This window comes from Oryctolagus cuniculus, chromosome 1 (assembly GCF_964237555.1).
Source record: "Oryctolagus cuniculus chromosome 1, mOryCun1.1, whole genome shotgun sequence".
Classification (NCBI taxonomy): Eukaryota; Metazoa; Chordata; class Mammalia; order Lagomorpha; family Leporidae; genus Oryctolagus; species Oryctolagus cuniculus.
The window spans coordinates 79,137,957-79,154,873 of NC_091432.1; the positions used below are offsets into that span (position 1 = coordinate 79,137,957).

General features: G+C 39.3%; 1 protein-coding gene across 2 annotated transcripts in view; it reads right to left on the bottom strand.

The window, feature by feature from the left end:
• Window positions 1-16,917, bottom strand: part of RAB38 (RAB38, member RAS oncogene family) — a 78,894-nt gene that overhangs the window by 20,162 nt on the left and 41,815 nt on the right. The gene's annotated exons all lie outside the window — the stretch shown is intronic.

Genomic DNA, 16,917 nt, shown 5'->3' on the forward strand with positions numbered 1-16,917 from the left:
TGCTGAAAGACTCAGGCTATTCCAGGAACCTAGAAAATAAAATTAGATCCTCAAATACCATCAGGTCAACTTCATTTTCTCCATCTGCCAGGATTTTTCAGATAAAGAGACTTCCATCCTCTAAACCCAAATGCTGATAATTTTGAACTCAGAGAGAAACTGTTTCCTATGCTCAAATTTAAAGAGATCCGAGGAAGAACTCTATCAAATTTAGATTCAGTAACAAGTTCAAACTCAAGACTAGAACAAGTTCAGGAGCTACTGGTACCAGGAGAGCCTCCAGTTTAAGTCATGTGGACACTATGGGCCAACTGCGCTGACAAGTGACACAGTGTGTAGGAGTGGTAATTTCCTTCTGGACAATGGATGGAGGGAAAGAAAGAAAATGGTTGAGCATAGGAACATAAATTGAACATGACTGAATCATTTTGAACCTGTAAACTCTCATTTGTATTTATTATGTTACTTTATGGATATTTATATCATCTATATCAGTGTTCATGTATCTATCTATAATTTAGATAGACATAAATAGTGAACTCTGAAATAAATAGAAAAAATATTTTCCATAAAGTTGCTGTACATTATTAAACAGATACAAATCTAGTGACATCTGATAACTATAACATAAACAGAATGACTGGATAATCAGGGTTATTGCCTAAAACCCATACAAAAAATGAGAAAGTAAAGTTAAAGCATAAATGACCTGAATAAAAGTACTCTGATCAAAAAGGTATAAAGTTGCTACCCAGCAATTTTTCTGGAAAGTAAAGGAATGAGAAAGGTTTCTTTGTGCATAGAAACTAACCTCACTTTTAATTTCCCATTTATTTTTTACAAAATTTAACTAACCAAAATAGATGGAAAAATACAATACCTTCATTACCAGATAAATGATGATTCTGCACAACTGTAAACATTAAAAAAATTAACTTTATTTCTGAGAAACACTTAAACTACATTACATACTTCCTTACATATAAAACATTATTCAGAAGATGCACTTTTTCTCTCCCTGATCTAGTTTCTATTATTGTGCACGAGATCTATAGCTAATGAGCTCATTCTAGGGGCTTGACACATTAAGGACAAACATGTCTTATTAGGAATAGAATGTCATTCTTTTCAACACATACATATAAACATTATCTTTATTAGGAGGAAATGGAACAAAATGTTCATTTAAAACAATTAATTGTTTGACTACAATTAATTTTACTCTTTTAGGGCCAGCACTGTGGTGCAGCTGGTTAAAGCCCTGGCCTGAAGTGCCAGCATCCCATACGGGCACCAGTTCTCCTCTTCCAATCCAGTTCTCTGCTACAGCCTGGAATAGCAGTTGAGGATGGCCCAAGTCCTTGGGCCCCTGCACCTGCTTGGGAGACCCAGAGGAAGCTCCTGGCTCCTGGCTTTGGATAGGCACAGCTCCGGTCATTGCGGCCATCTAGGGGAGTGAATCAGTGTATGGAAGACCTCTCTCTCTGTCTCTACCTCTCTCTGTAACTCTTTCAAATAAATAAAATAAATCTTAAAAAAAAAATTATGTTTTTATTTTTATAATTCTAGCTATGATCTAGGTTCTTTATGAGGTACATATACTATTTTAGTATTCACATTCAAAGCTGTACAACAAAGAAAATAAAAATGATAACATTTGAGACATGAATACATAAGGAGATACTAATATTTTTATTTTACTGCTTAAGCCCAGACAATAAAAAGGAAATAGCACATATATAAACATTACATGAATTGGAAAATAGAAATATATAAGGATACATGGGAAACTATGTAGGTTCTTCTCAAAGATGAAAAATAGGCCTTAGGATTGAGTCCACAGAAAAACAAGGACAGGAAGTTCAAAAACAGAAATTCTAACTATAAAATCATGAGTAATCCAATGAGGAAGAAAGAGGAAAGAGATCTAAAAGAAATCAGTTTGACTACAGGAACACCTCAGGTAACACCAGGTTCAAAAATAACATGTATAAAAGATAGAAGAAAGGAGATGAACTCCGGGCAGGCTCCAGGGCAGTCTGAATTCATCCAAATACAGGCAGGAATCAAGTGGAAGGGCAAGCTTATAGAAAACAGTCACTGCAGAAAGGATGATATTGGGGTTTATTTGGGGGAAAAGTGTGATCACTACAGGGATGGTCTACTAGTGCAAATTTAACAGATAACACAAAAGGGCAGACCTACACACAATAAATTAACTTCAATTAGTAAAAATTTCAGATTGCACAATCAGGAGACTACTTCATGCATCTGATCTTTAGTATAATGCCCCTCATTATACTAAATTTGGGGTTGGCTCCAAAGCAAAATGAATAGATTTCTATGAGTTCAAACTGTGCCTGAGGACTATGAATTATTTAATTATACTGAACAAGTCCAGAACTAACCTCATTTTTATCAGAAGATTGGATGAATTCATAATAAGCATACTTAGCCAATTTTGTTAGCAACAAAAGTAAGAAGCAGAACTGACATGATGGATGAAGTCAGGAATTTAGAATGTTCTGAGAGAAACGAACATTTCTGTTCCTTGTTGGTAAGTATAAGTTGATTTACCACTTTCAAAAATCTATATGAACATATGTGACAAGAATCATGAAAATGTTCATTCCTTCAAATACAGTCATTCCACAATGAATAAAGTTTAATGAAATAACTATAAATATATAAGTTATGCATAAAGGTACCCATGATGACACTATTTTATAATAATAAAATCTAAAAATTATCTCAAAAATTGTAAGAAAATAATGGTTTACTGATGTGGAATTTTTTGGTGGATCCTTATGATAGAATATTATTCAGTAATTACAAATTATATTTACAAAGAATTCACTGTGATAAATGAATCTTAAAAGTAGAATATAACATGTTTTCATTAAAATATGACAATATAATAATGACTAATCCTGGTAGGAGCTTACATGTAATTTTTTACATTATTAATTTCTTTTTTTACTAAGTGATACATCCATTGATTAGGCTACCTTAAATGAGACTCCTCAAAAGCAGACTAGAAAGAGTCTCCTTCCAACCCTGAAGAGGTAAGCTACCACACTGTGAAAATGTCACACAGTTAGGAACCCAGGTGAGCCTGTAGATGAGAGTAAGCCCTATGCAATAGCCAGTGAGAAAACAGGGACTTCAGTCTTGCAATGCAAGGAACTAAGATCTGCCAACAACCTGAATGGGGACTGATGTGGAAGCAAATTTTAGATCAGTACCTAGCTATGGCCAGCTTCTTGGTTATAGCTTTCTAAGTCCACGAAAAGAGGACACAGCCACCCTTTGCCATAACTACTGACTCATGAAAACTGTGAAATCAAAATTGTGTGTTGTTTTACACTGTTGTGTTTAAAGTGATTCGTTACACAGCAATAGAAAAAAATGCAAGCCCCTATCCTTTAAGCATGAGGAAGAAAGACATGCCAAGGTTGGTGAAGCAGGAAGTTGAACCCTTTGTGCTGTCCTTGGGCTGAGGCTCTAGTCCTGGACACACACCTCTAGAATGGTGGCATGATAACAATAAACTTCTCTCTGGTTAAATCCTTCCTTTGAGAATTTCTTTCAAATGTAGATGAACACAACCATAACTGAAATATATGTTTTTCTTTTAAAAGCAAAAGTAACAGATTAAAAATGAAACAGCGGGGCCAGCGCTGTGGTGAGGTAGCCTAAGACTCCGCCTGCAGTGCCTGCATCCCATATGAGCATTGGTTTGTGTCCCAGCTGTTCTTCTTTCAATCCAGCTCTCTGCTATGGTCTGGGAAAGCAGTGGAAGATGGCCCAAGTGCTTGGGCCCCTGCACCCATGTGGGAGACCAGGAAGAAGTCCCTGGCTCCTGGCTTCGGATCAGCCCATCTCTGGCCACTTCGAACATTTGGGGAGTGAATCAGTGGATGGAAGACTTTTCTCTCTGGCTCTCTCTTTCTGTAACTCTACCTCTCAAATAAATAAATAAAATATTTTAAAAAAAAATAAAACTGCAATAATAAACTGAGATAACGAATTAAATTACACAGGCACATAAAACAGTACAGATGAGTTTGCATCACCAATAGCTTCACTGAATAAACCCAGACTTGGCAGCATATACTTTGCAAAGATAAGAGGGCTTTCAGTTTACTGTAAGTGTGACATGTGTCAACAGCTTGATACAGCTGTTCAAAAGAAATTGATATAGTGTATTGTGTAAAATAGAAAGATCTGGACTCAGCCCAGGCATGTTGGAACCTCATTATGCCATGCTCTACTCAGTGGGTACCTGGTATATCGTCAACAGGTCTGGCCACTCTACTATACATGTGATATAAACAGATTAGAGTACTTAAGTAAGACAGCCAGAAACGTAAGTATTCTTAAAACCATTTCACGTGAACAACAGCAGAAAGTTTTAACACGAAGAAGTAACTCAAAAGAGTGAAAAAAGCATTCTATGCTGCAGATTTGTGAAAACCAAATAAGAAAATAGATGTTTTAAAATTTGAAAGTTTTAAACATTAGAGTGCAGACCGCTTTTGCAGCACAATTCACAATAGCCAAGACCTGGAACCAACCTAAATGCCCATCAACGGTAGACTGGATAAAGAAATTATGGGATATGTACTCTTTAGAATACTATACCGCAGTAAGAAACAACGAAATCCAGTCATTTGCACATGGAACACATCATGCTGAGTGAAATAAGCCAGTCCCAAAGGGACAAATACCATTTGTTCTCCCTGATCGGTGACAACTGACTGAACACCAAAAAGGAAACCTGTTGAAGTGATATGAACACTATGAGAAATGGTGACTTGATCAGCATAGCCCTGACTGTTAATGAACAACTTAATACATTATCCCTCTTAGTAGTTTTTTTTTGTCTGTTCTACTTAATATGACTGGTTTAATTCTGTAATTAATACACAGTTATTCTTAAGTGTTGAAATTTAACTGAAATGTGATCCCTGTTAAATATAAGAGTGGGAATAAGAGAGGGAAGAGATGTGTAATTCGGGACATGCTCAAGCTGACTTGCCCCAAACGGTAGAGTTAGCAACATACCAGGGGATTCCAATTCAATCCCATCAAGGTGGCATGTACCAATGCCATCTCACTAGTCCAAGTGATCAATTTCAGTTCACAATTGATCATAATGAAAGGACTAAGAGTCAAAGGGATCACATAAACAAGTCTAGTACCTGCTAATACTAACCGATAGAATAAAGGGGAGGTTGATCCAACATGGGAAGCGAGATACTCAGCAGACTCATAGAATGGCGGATGTCCTAAACAGCACTATGGCCTCAGAATCAGCCCTAAAGGCATTCCGATCTGGATGAAAAGCCCATGAGAGTATTTCAGGCATGGAAAGCAAAGACACTCTGAAAAAAAAAAAAAAAAAACTAAATGAAAGATCTCCGTGAGTGAGATCCCAGTGGAAAGAACAGGTCTTCAAAGTAGGAGGTACTTTTCTCTGAAGGGAGGAGAGAACTTCCACTTTGACTATGACCTTGTCTAAACAAGAGAAGAGTCAGAGAACTCAAGGGGCTTCCATAGCCTTGGCAACTCATGACTGGTGCATAGGGAGATTACTGATGCCATAAACAGGAGTGTCAATTTGTAAAGTCAACAACAGGAGTCACTGTGCACTTACTCCTCATGTAGGATCTCTGTCCTTAATGTGCTGTACATTGAGACTTAATGCTATAACGAGTACTCAAACAGTATATTTCACTTTGTGTTTCTATGGGGGTGCAGACTGTTGAAATCTTTACTTAATGTATACTAAACTGATCGTCTGTTAAAAAAAAAAAAAAAAAGAAGAAGAAGAAGAAATTATCAATTCCCAACTTGACTCTCACTGGGATTAAACATGACAATAGGTCTGATCTGATTTCATCATCATTTAAAAAATCATCTATTATTTTTCACTTTATGTTTGTGTGGGAGCAAACTGTTAAAATCTTTACTTAATATATGCTAAACTGATCTTCTGTAGATAAAGAGAATCGAAAATGAAAAAAAAATTTGAAAGTTTTATTTAAATGTTATACATCATTATTTTGAAAATTCTTAGCAGATAACACATACTTTCGATCTAGATAATAAAGTCATTTATAAATATCCTGAATATTTTGAAACTTTTGTAGACTATGCCCTTTGAATTGCATTTAAATATTTCTAACTATTAAAAAACCTGATCAAAATCTAGTTCCTAAGAAGAAAGGGGGAGGGGATATGGGGGCAGGTGTTTGGTGCAGTGGATGACATGTTGCTTGGGATGCCCACATCACATATTTGAGTGCCTAGGTTCTGGTCCTAGTTCTACTCTTGGATCCAACTTCCTGCTAATGTGCATCCTTTAAGGCAGCAATTGATAGCTGAAGTACTTGGGTTCATGCAACGCACATGGGAGACCTAGATTAAGTTCTGGGCTTCCAACTTCAGCCTGGCCTCAGCCCGATGTTATCTGCATTTGGGGAGTGAACAATAGGTGGGAGTTTTCTCTCCTCTGTATCTCTGTCTCTGCCTTTCAAAATAGATAAATAAATAAATATTTTAAAATTAATTAGAAGAAGAAAATCTTGCTCCTATGATACCCTAGACACCCCTTCCCTATGTTAGAACTCTCCATAACATAAAAGAAAGTGCACAGAGATAATAATTTATTCGCCAGCTTACTATCACTTTGATTTTTAGATCCACTAATTAGTAGAAATGCAGTAAATTGTTGTACATTTCAGTTTTAATGATTGGAAAGAGTCAATGCTGTGTAATCTGTATTTTTTTCTTGTCTAACAGCTTCATCATTGACTCTTCAGATGAACAGTACAGGAAAAGAAGGCAAAGATTCAGACAATTCAAAAATAAATTTTTTCACATTTTTGTGTGTCTTCTTTTTTTTCATTTTTAACTTTTATTTAATGAATATAAATTTCCAAAGTACAGCTTATGGATTACAATGGCTAACCCCCACATAACTTCCCACCCACCCACAACCCTCTCCTTTCCCGCTCCCTCTCCCAGTCCATTCACATCAAGATTCATTTTCAACTATCTTTTTATACAGAAGATCAATTTAGCATATATTAAGTAAAGATTTCAACAGTTTGCACCCACATAGAAACACAAAGTGAAAAATACTGTTTGAGTACTTGTTATAGCATTAAATCATGATGTACAGCACATTAAGGACAGAGATCCTACATGAGGAGTAAGTGCACAGTGACTCCTGTTGTTAACAAATTGACACTCTTGTTTATGGCATCAGTAATCTCCCTAGGCTCTTGTCATGAGTTGCCAAGGCTATGGAAGCCCCTTGAGTTCTCTGACTCTTCTCTTGTTTAGACAAGGTCATAGTCAAAGTGGAAGTTCTCTCCTCCCTTCAGAGAAAAGTACCTCCTACTTTGATGACCTGTTCTTTCCACTGGGATCTCACTCACAGAGATCTTTCATTTAGTTTTTTTTTTTTTTTTTCAGAGTGTCTTTGCTTTCCATGCCTGAAATACTCTCATGGGCTTTTCATCCAGATCGGAATGCCTTTAGGGCTGATTCTGAGGCCATAGTGCTGTTTAGGACATCTGCCATTCTATGAGTCTGCTGAGTATCTTGCTTCCCATGTTGGATCGTTCTTTCCCTTTTTTATTCTATCAGTTAGCATTTGCAGGTACTAGACTTGTTTATGTGACCCCTTTGACTCTTAGTCCTTTCATTATGATCAATTGTGAACTGAAATTGATCACTTGGACTAGTGAGATGGCATTGGTACATGCCACCTTGATGGGATTGTATTGGAATCCCCTGGTATGTTTCTAACTCTACCGTCTGGGGCAAGTCAGCTTGAGCATGTCCCGAATTGCATATCTCTTCCCTCTCTTATTCCCACTCTTATATTTAACAGCAATCACTTTTCAGCTAAATTTCAACACTTAAGAATAACTGTGTATTGATTACAGTATTCAACCAAAAGTATTAAGTAGAACAAACAAAAAAAATACTAAGAGGGATAATGTATTAAGTTGTTCATCAACAGTCAGGGCAAGGGCTGATCAAATCAGTTTCTCATAGTGTTCATTTCACTTTAACAGGTTTCCTTTTTGGTGCTCAGTTAGTTGTCACCGATCAGGGAGAACCTATGATATTTGTCCCTTTGGGACTGGCTTATTTCACTCAATATAATGTTTTCCAAATTCCTAACAGGGATCACTTTTCAGTTAAAATTTAAACACCTAAGAATAATTGTGGGTTAATTACAGAGTTCAACCAATAGTACTAGAACAAAAAAATACTAAAATGGATAAAGTACTTCATTGTACATCAACAGTCAGGAGAAGAGCTGATATTTTTTAGGGTTGTGCACTGAGGATAGACCACTGATTTCCATTCTGGGACCTTTTGTAAAATGATGCTGCCTCCCCTATGGTCTCAGTTTCCCATCTAAATGTGGGAGTGTCAAGAGATTAGTCCTCAGTCCTTTTGTCTTGTATATGTATACTCATTCCTAAGAATCTCAACAGGATCTTTCAATACCATCTATATGTTCACTTCACCCAAATGTAAATCTATTGCCTGAACTTATGTATCATTGACAACTTTTCCTGCTCAGGAAATTTCAAAGACATAACAGTCTTCGAGAGAGAATTTTTTTCCACTGGAACGTTTAAGAGGCAAAATTATTCTCAAAAAGTGACTCCATTTAGTTCAAGAAAACGTATTTACAACTCTTGATGGCTCTGTCATTGACTTCATACATTTTCCCTAGGACACTCTAATCACTTGAGAACTCTGGACACAGCAGTCTAGCCCAGCCTTTGAGCACTGCTCCAGCATGTTAGGTCAGTGAACAGGCTGCTGAGAAGCTGCTGCTACTCCTCACTTGTGTCTAATGGGATATTGATTTCTCCCAATCCCAGCAGCCTCTCCCAAGAAATCAATAGCACACCTGCAGTGAAACTGACGGAGATGAAATGGAAGGTCTACAGAGAGCAGGGCTGCGGCCCACAAATCTAAGGGTGCTCCAAAGATGGCAAATAAGACATATCAAAGGTGACAGGAGACCACAAAACAGGGCACAAGCAAAATCAACTGGAAGAAATGAAGTAACACAAAGAAAGAAAAGGCAGACTTGTCTTAGTAATGCAACCCCTCCTGAAATAAGAAAGTAACCCTTCCCAGGGTGAAAGAGAAGAGAAGCTGACATTGGTCTGACAGAGGAAAGAAGGCTTTTGCCTATCAGTCTGAATTTTAATGTAGAACACAAATAGAAAGTTTCAGTGGGGGGCAGCACTGTGGCATAGCAGGTAAAGTCACCACCAACAGTGCCGGCATCCCATTAAGTCACTGGTTCCACTCCTGGCTCCTCCACTTCTGATTCAGCTCTATGTTATGGCCTAAGAAAGCAATCAACACAAATGCCCATCAACAGTAGACTGCATAAAGAAATTATGGGACATGTCCTCTATAGAATACTATACAGCAGTCAAAAACAATGAAATCAGATCATTTGCAACAAAATGGAGGAATCTGGAACACATCATGCTGAGTGAAATAAGCCAGTCCCAGAGGGACAAATACCATATGTTCTCCCTGATCGGTGACAAATAACCAAGCACCAAAAAGGAAACCTGTTGAAGTGAAATGGACACTATGAAGAACAGTGACTTCATCTGCCCTTGTCCTGACTGTTGATGTACAACTTAATACTTTATCCCTCTTAGTATTTTTTTTGTTCTACTAATACTATTGGTTGAACTCTGTAATTAACACACAATTATTCTTAGATGTTTAAATTTAACTGAAAAGTGATCCCTGTTAAATATAAGAGTGGGAATAAGATAGGGAAGAGATGTGCAATTTGGGACATGCTCAAGCTGACTTGCACCAAATGGTAGAGTTGGAAATGTGCCAGGGGGTTCCAATTCAATCCCATCAAGGTGGCATGTACCAATGCCATCTCACTAGTCCAAGTGATCAATTTCAGTTCACAATTGATCATAATGATAGGACTAAGAGTCAAAGGGATCACATAAACAAGACAAGTGTCTGCAAATACTAACTGATAGAATAAAAAAGGGAGAGAATGATCCAACATTGGAAGCAGGATACACAGCAGACTCATAGAATGGCAGATGTCCTAAACAGCACTATGGCCTCAGAATCAGCCCTTAAGGCATGCGGATCTGGGTGAAGAGCCCATGAGAGTATTTCAGGCATGGAAAGCCAAGAAACTCTGGGGGAAAAAAAGGACCTAAATGAAAGATCTCTGTGAGTGAGATCCCAGTAGAAAGAACAGGTCATCAAAGAAGGAGGTACCTTTCTCTGAAGGGAGGAGTGAACTTCCACTTTGACTATGAACTTGTCTAAATAAGATCAGACTTGGCCAAATCAAAAGGCTTCCATAGCCTTGGCAACTCATGACTGGTGCATAGCGAGATTACTGATGCCATAAACAAGAGTGTCAATTTGTTAAGTCAGCAACAGTAGTCACTGTGCACTTACTCCTCATGTAGGATCTCTGTCCTTAATGTGCTGTACATTGAGATTTAATGCTATAACGAGTACTCAAACAGTATATTTCACTTTGTGTTTCTATGTGGGTGCAAACTGTTGAAATCTTTACTTAATATATGCTAAATTGATCTTCTGTATAAAAAGATAGTTGAAAATGAATCTTGATGTGAATGGAATGGGAGTGGGAGCGGGAGATGGGAGGGTTGTGGGTGGGAGGGAACTTATGGGGTGTTAGCCATTGTAATCCATAAGCTGTACTTTTGAAATTTATATTTACTAAATAGAAGTTAAAAAAAAAAAAAGAAAGCAGTATAAGATGGCCCAAGTCCTTGGGACCCTGAACCTGAATGGGAGACCAGGAAGAAACTCCTGGCTCCTGGCTTCAGATCGGCACAGCTCCAGCTGCTGTGGCCATTTGGGGGAGTGAACCATCGGATGAAAGATCTCTTTCTCTCTGTCTCTCTCTCTCTCTCTTTCTCTGTAACTCTGATTTTCAAATAAACAAATAAATCTTAAAAAAAGAAAGCATCAGGTATATACAAAATAAATCAAGTCTAAGTATCTCTGATATTCATTAACTGGGTTATTTGGGGTAAGTTACTTGAATTTTGCTGTACTTTAGTTCCTGCATTATAACTTTAAAAGAAACTTTAGGCCGGCGCCGCGGCTCACTAGGCTAATCCTCCGCCTAGCGGCGCCGGCACACCAGGTTCTAGTCCCTGTTGGGGCGCCGGATTCTATCCCGGTTGCCCCTCTTCCAGGCCAGCTCTCTGCTGTGGCCAGGGAGTGCAGTGGAGGATGGCCCAGGTGCTTGGGCCCTGCACCCCATGGGAGACCAGGAAAAGCACCTGGCTCCTGGCTCCTGCCATCGGATCAGCGCGGTGCGCCGGCCGCAGCGCACCGGCCGCGGCGGCCACTGGAGGGTGAACCAACGGCAAAAGGAAGACCTTTTTCTCTGTCTCTCTCTCTCACTGTCCACTCTGCCTGTCCAGAAAAAAAAAAAAAAAGAAACTTTAATGAAGTAAATTATAAAATAACTGTAATTGGGCAAGAGATTAGGTAAACAATCAACAAAGGGCCATAGAGCATCTTTAGATGATGGAACAGGGAAAGGCTTGGATTTCCTTTCTTTACAACAACTCTGCAACGATGATTTTAAAGAAATAAAATATCAGAAAATCTCAAGGACTGAGAGAATGAGAAAATGTTCATCACCATTCGAGAGATTTCAACATATTTTTAGAAATCTGAAAGTTTTTGGCTCAAATTCAGATAAGTACTGTTTGTATACCAGGAGATGTGAGATGTAAATGTAGTGGGTCACTTTTCACCCTTGTAGCTATAAAATAAAAATTTTGTAGAGCAGAAATAGCTTGCACTACTGAATTAACAAAAGTTACACTAAAGTATCATTTTTTTAAAAAAAATATACAGACTTAAACTTGTTGCTGTTATCAGTCTGGATTTGAAAAGTGTATTGATTTTTATATGTGTGTGTGTGTTCGTGTGTGTGTGTGTCATACACACACATATTAAAAACACACATATATAAAACACACATCCACAGACATCCACATGGCCTATTTAAAAAAAAAAAGAAATCTGAAAGTAACAGAGAAGTGCTGATGCATTTAGTAGGGTGTACACAACATGATCTAAAGGATGTACAGAGGGAGATAAAACAGTAAGAGAGCTAATTCCCCTCCACAAAAACCGTGAGTCCATGACTCACATACTGAGGGTAGCCGAAATCAGGGGGGCTGGCTGAGAGTCAGAATGGGGGCATAATCTCCATCCTTTTTCTGTACTTCCACATAGAGTATACCTTAAGTTAAATACTGGTTTATCCTCTGAAAGAACTAAGGAAAAGAGCCTTGAGGCTCAAGAGACACGAACTAGTACCCCTGCGAAGGCAGAGAGTGACTAAAAAGAGAATCAAGTCTGCCACCATCACTGCTGGACTACCCCTTTTCTTCACACAGAACTCTGAGATCCTCATCCCTATCAAGAGAGAAGTGTTCTCTGGAGAAAATACCTCCAGCAACTGACCCTTGGAGTCCTCAGTGACTATAAAACTAAAAGGAGGCCGGTGCCACAGCTCAATAGGCTAATCCTCTACCTATGGCACCGGCAACCCGGGTTCTAGTCCCAGTCGGGGCGCCAGATTCTGTCCCGGTTGCTCCTCTTCCAGTCCAGCTCTCTGCTGTGGCCTGGAGTGCAGTGGAGATTGTCCAAGTCCTTGGGCCCTGCACCCACATGGGAGACCAGCAGAAGCACCTGGCTCCTGGCTTTGAATCAGTACGGTATGCTGGCCGCAGCGGCCATTGTGTGGGTGAACCAATGGAAAAAGAAAGACCTTTCTCTCTGTCTCTCTCTTTCACTGTCCACTCTACCTGTCAAAAAAAAAAAAAAAATGAAGGCTGGAACCCTGGAACAGTGGGTTAATACACCACCTGCAGTGCTGGCATCCCATATGGACACCGGTTCTAGTCCCAACTGCTCCTCTTCCAATCCAGCTCTCTGCTGTGGCCTGGGAAACCAGTAGAAGACGACCCAAGTGCTTGGGCCCCTGCACCCACAGGGGAGACCAGGAAGAAGCACCTGGCTCCTGGCTTTGGATTGGCGCAGCTCTTGCCATTGTGGCCATTTGGGGAATTAACCAATGGAAGGAAGATCTCTCTCTCTGTCTCTCCCTCTCACTGTCTGTAACTCTACCTCTCAAATAAATAAATAAAAAATCTTAAAAAAAAAAAAACTAAAATGAAACCCATTAGTCAATAAATATCACAATTGATAATCAACAAGCCTATCTAAATTCACAGTACTTAATATCTGCTGTTGAAGGTCTCACTTGTAAATATGAATGTCCTGACAAGGACCATCAGGTGTTTAAGAAAGACTATCGGCTGCACCCCATGGGAGACCAGGAGAAGTATCTGGCTTCTGCCATCGGATTATCACAGTGCACCGGCCGTGGCGGCCATTGGAGGGTGAACCAATGGCAAAAGGAAGAAAGACTATCGGGGCCGGCGCTGTGGCACAGTGAGTTACAGCCCTAGCCTGAAGCACCAGTATCCCATATGGGTGCTGGTTCTAGTCCTGGCTGCTCTTCTTCTGATCCAGCTCTCTGCTGTGGTCTGGGAAAGCAGTGGAGGATGGCCCAAATCCTTGGGCACCTGTACCCAAGTGGGAGACCTGGAAGAAGCTCCTGACTCCTGGCTTCGGATCGGTGCAGTTCCGGCCATTGCAGCCATCTGGGGAATGAACCAGTGGATGGGATACCTATCTCTCTGTCTCTACCTCTCTCTGTAACTGTATTTCAAATAGGTGAAATAGATTAAAAAAAAAAAAGAGTATCAACATAAAGTAGAAGAAAAATAGGTTGCAAAATGTTAACTCTAATGAAATAGACGATGTAAGAAGTAGAAAAAAATGAGAAAAATGAGTTAGTAACCTCACAAAAGCAAAAAAAAATCATATTCTATTTAAAGAAAGATTTATTTATTTGAAAGGCAGAGTTAACAGGGAGAAAGAGACAGAGATCTTCCATGAACTGGATCATTCTCCAAATGCCCACAATGATGAAGGCTGGGCCATACTGAAGCCAGGAGCCAGGAGCTTCTTCTGGGTCTGCCACAAGAGTGCGGGGGGCCTAAGGACTTGGGACATCTATTGCTACTTTCCCAGGTGCACCAGCAAGAAAGCTGATTGGAAGTGGAGCAGATGGGACTCTAACTGGTGCCCATATGAGATGCTGGCATTGAAGCTGGTGGCTATTCCCACTACGCCACAGCACCAACCCCAACAAGTGTTCTCTTAACTAAGGATAGGATGCAATAAGAAAGAATAATAAGGGGCGGGCACTGTGGCATAGTGGGTAAAACTTCCGCCTACAGTACCAGCATCCCATATGGGCACTGGTTTGAGACCTGGCTGCTCCACTACCGATCAGCTCTCTGCTATGGCCTGGGAAAGCAGTAGAGGATGGCCCAAGTCCTTGGGCCCCTGCACCCATTTGGGAGACCCAAAAGAAGCTCCTGGCTCCTGGCTTTGGATTGGCACAGCTCCAGCTATTGCAGCCAATTGGGAAGTGAAACAGCATAAGGAAGACTTCTCTCTCTCTCTCTGCTTCTCCTTCTCTCTGTGTATAACTCAGACTTTCAAATAAATAAGAAATCTTAAAAAAAAAAAAAAAAAACAAAGAATAAAAAAGAGCTCTTCAATTTCCAAACTATGATTAGTGAAATTAAAAATTATAATAAAAGACTGGAAAATTACATTTAACATTATACAGAATAAAACAAAAACTAGCAAGTATAGAAAATAATGCAAAAAAAAAAAAAAAAAAAAACCATAGATTCACAGACTTAGTTCAGAAGGTTACATCAAACCAGGAGATTCACAAAGACCAAAGAGAACGGAGGGTGGGAAACTATCACAGAAATAATGTGGGTTTTTTTGTTTTGTTTTTGTTTGTTTGTTTGTTTGTTTAGAATATGAGGTTCTATGTTGAAACGGCTCACAGAGGTCCTTTTCTTCAACAAAGGTTCATATAAAGAAAAGGATTATGGAATTTCAGTTTACCAGGGATAACAAGATTGTCCCCAAATCTGCCAGGCAAAACAAAATAGCTTATACACAAAGCTTTAACCAAAACTGGATGAGCCATTTAAAGAATAAAGCTACATGTTATGCTACAATGGAGAAATGCCTCTAAGACACAAGGTGAAATCATTCTAACCTTGAATTCTATACTCATCTAGAGAGTAAAAATTTTGTCAGGCTAGCAAACACATACTTGGAGACACCATGGCCTCAGAAATGCTCAAGGCCTCAGAAATGCTCATGCAGCTATCCCTACACAGTTGTGAGAGACTGTGTTCCAGCAAAAGAACAACATAAAATTGGGATCCAGGGAGTGATTCTACACAGAACGATGTCAAAGGAAAGTCCCAGGGCTGCAGTTATGTGCTGTGTCTACAGGACATTCAGAACAAATTAGATGAGGAAAATAGAAGATACTGCCACCAGGACAAAACCAGTCTCAATAGAACAAGTAATATGAGGGAAAACTTTTTAAAACAATATGGAATAGCCAGCGCCGAGGCTCAGTAGGCTAATCCTCTGCCTGTGGCGTGGGCACATTGGGTTCTAGTCCCGGTCGGGGCTCCGGATTCTGTCCTGGTCGCTCCTCTTCCTGTCCAACTCTCTGCTGTGGCCCGGGAGTGCAGTGGAGGATGGCCCAAGTCCTTGGGCCCTGCACCTGCATGGGAGACCAGGAGAAACACCTGGTTCCTGGCTTCCAATTGGTGTGGTGCGCCGGCCGCAGCAGCCATTGAGGGGTGAACCAACGGAAAAGGAAGACCTTTCTCTCTGTCTCTCTCTCACTATCCACTCTGCCTTTCAAAAAAAAAAAAAAAATGAAATAAAGATCCATTGAGGCAATTCATGAATGGCATATTATGTGAATGAATAATGCTTTCATATCTAATGATATAAGCATTATTTTTGTTATGATTCAACTCAAGTAGTGGTAAAACTCTACTGGCAGGGGCTGGCATTGTGGCATAGAGGGTTAAGCCACAGCCTGTGAAGCCAGCATCACCTGTGGACACTGGTTTGTATCCCAGCTGATCTTCCTTCCAATCTAGTTCCCTGTTAATGCCTTGGGAAAGCAGTGAAATATGGCCCAAGCAGTTAGGCCACTGCCACCCATGTGGGAGACCTGGAAGAAGCTCCTGACTCCTGGTTCAGCCCTGGTCAGTGGAATGAACCAAAGATAGAAGATCTTTCTCTCCTCACCCCCTCTCTTTCTTTCCCTCTTTGTAACTCTGCCTTTCAAATAAATAAGCAAATAAATCTTAAAAAAAAAAAAAACTACTGGCAGAATGAGGGAATAGGGAGAATAGTCAGGTAACAAAAGTAAACCCTCATCTAGTAGAGCAGTTATCAACAGGTATTTGTAAATCTACTAAATCAAGAAAAAGAAGTAATAATAAATAAATAATAAATAAGACTATTATTTAGACACATGGAATTGAAAAAATAAAGAAGGTTGAATAGAAGAACTGAATTGTATTTCTGGTTCTGTCACTTTTTAACTGTATGATAGTCAGTAAATCATTTAACTTTTCTAAGCTTCAACTATTTTATGTGTAAAATGTATATAATAATAGCATCTACAATGTCATAAGGTTTGTGAGAAATAACTAAGTAAAGCACTCACAACAAAGCCTGGTAATGAGTATGTATGCATTTTATAAGTATAATAGTTATTATTATTCATAATAGTAAGATTCTTTGTAGGTTTATATTGACAATTTTCTGATCACTGATAAAGCTAGGTAACTCTGCAACAGCCACACAAGAGGACTTTGAAAAGTTTGTGGAAATGTAATTAAA